The sequence below is a fragment of the Chrysochloris asiatica genome, unplaced genomic scaffold (assembly GCF_000296735.1).
Source record: "Chrysochloris asiatica unplaced genomic scaffold, ChrAsi1.0 scaffold00361, whole genome shotgun sequence".
NCBI lineage: Eukaryota > Metazoa > Chordata > Mammalia > Afrosoricida > Chrysochloridae > Chrysochloris > Chrysochloris asiatica.
Genome location: NW_006408879.1, coordinates 2,104,166 through 2,106,178, shown reverse-complemented (window position 1 = coordinate 2,106,178; position 2,013 = coordinate 2,104,166).

Here is a 2,013-nt window from a genome sequence, read left to right as displayed (position 1 = left end):
AGGGTTTCCAAGGAGCGACTGGTGGGTTTGAACAGGCGACCTTGTGGTCCAGCGCATTATCCTGCAGTGCCATGCCAGGATATAAGAAATCATTTTTTTCTTCTTTCCCAATTTTTTGCTTCCAATTTCTTTCTCTTGTCTAAGTGCAGTGAGCCCGAGCCTCTAACAGACTGGGAAGCACAGTCTGGAAATGGTGTTCTTTGTTCTCTTGGGACTTTGTTGGGAGTGTCTGAGGGTCTCTTGTGGTCTTGGCTTTGGGTTGGAATGGAAACGATTTGTCACATTAGAGAGCTACTCCTGGGTTCCTATTGGATGGTGCTGGCTTTCTTCAGCTCTGTTAACTTGGTGGTTTTACATTAGAGGCCCATTGCCAAACCACTCTCTGACTGGAACAACCAATGAGTTGCTGGGGGCACTCCTAGTTAGGTCTGCATTAGGCTGTGCACACCAGAGGGTGGGTGCTGACACTACACGCCCCATCGGAGCATTTAGAAACACTCTCTCTGCACCTGTGTGGGTGCAGCGTCGAGCTCTTCCACTCTTTGCCCAAGGATCCTGAAAATAGGTCCTGCCTAGGCAGCGGTCAGAACTAAGAAGAGAAATGAGATATTGAAGGTGTGAAATCTGACAGTAAGAGTATTGCTTTGAGTAAAATGAAAAGTTTGACTGACTTTTCCATCCATTTGGTGTTTGATACACATTTGTTGACTAGTTTGCAGCTGTTTGAAGCCAGATTTTATTTACATAATACCATTTTATGTTCATCAGCTGCAGTGAAGAAAAATGTGGGATGATGTAACTTAATAAGTGACAGAGGAGGTTTGTGAGGAGGGTGGCACTCTAGAAGGTGGGGTGCTGCATGTTCTTGAGCAATTCATGCACATTTTCTTCGTCATTGACTGCAATCCGCACAAGGTAACCTCATTGTCCCACTTCCTCCCTGTTTCCTGTTTCCATTCCTCCTTTCCTAACTCTTCTGAACGCTGTCCTGGGGTAAACGTTGCCATTTTTATCTCAAATGGTTATATTAAGGTATGTCTATGGTAGCCCTGGTAGCGTGTTGTTGTTGTGAAGTGCCGTCGAGTAGATTCCCTGGCAGCTGTTGAGCTGCAGTTTGAAACTACCAGTCACTCCGCAGGAGAAAGATGAGGTTTTCTGTTCCATAAACACTTCTAACCTCACAAACCCTACGCCGGGTAGCTATAAGCGGAGACCAATCCCACGGCACACCATCACCACCACTACCTCCCTTAGGGTTGTCATTCCCGTATAGACTGTCGATTTGGCTGAAAATTGAGTCTAGTCTTAGGGTCTCACCAGTCTCTGTGCAATCAGTAAGCCTGGTCTTTCTTATGTTTTTAGTTTTGTTCTACTCCTCCCCTTCCCCCGCATCCAGGATTTTCCAATGTGATTCATCTCAGAGCAGCTGGTAGTGGAACATGGGCCCCATCTAGTTCTTTTGGTCTCGGGATCATGGAGGTTGATGTTGGAACGGTCCATTAGCCCGTCTGACTTAATTGTTTCCGTGGTGGCCCATAGGGTAAGTGCTGGACTGGAAACCATAAGGTCTGAGATTTGAACCCTCAGCGGGAGAAAGATGAGGCATTCTGCTCCGGCAGAGATTTATAGTCTCAGAAACCTTACACAGGGTCACCATGAGTGGGAAGTAACTCGATGCCACTGAAGAGCATTCCTACATCTTCAGTTTTCTTCACTCAGTTCTGGACAGGGGAAAGCATCTCACATGTCTTTACTCACCAAATAGGACACGGACTTTGGTGTCCCTGAGATTATGGCTCCGAGCCCCCAAGTCTTGTGTCCAGCCTAAGTGTCCATCTCAGTGTCCAGGAACCCTTGTCCCAGTTTGTGTGTTCTAGCTTGAGCATCTAGATCATGTCTCCAGCAGGAAACCACCCTAGTGGGCTTGTGGGTGTGAATCGTTGCCTGCCCTTTCTGCATGGCCTGCTAACTGCCAGTGGTCTTTTAGTCGTCTTAAAGACCACCTCCCCCCCC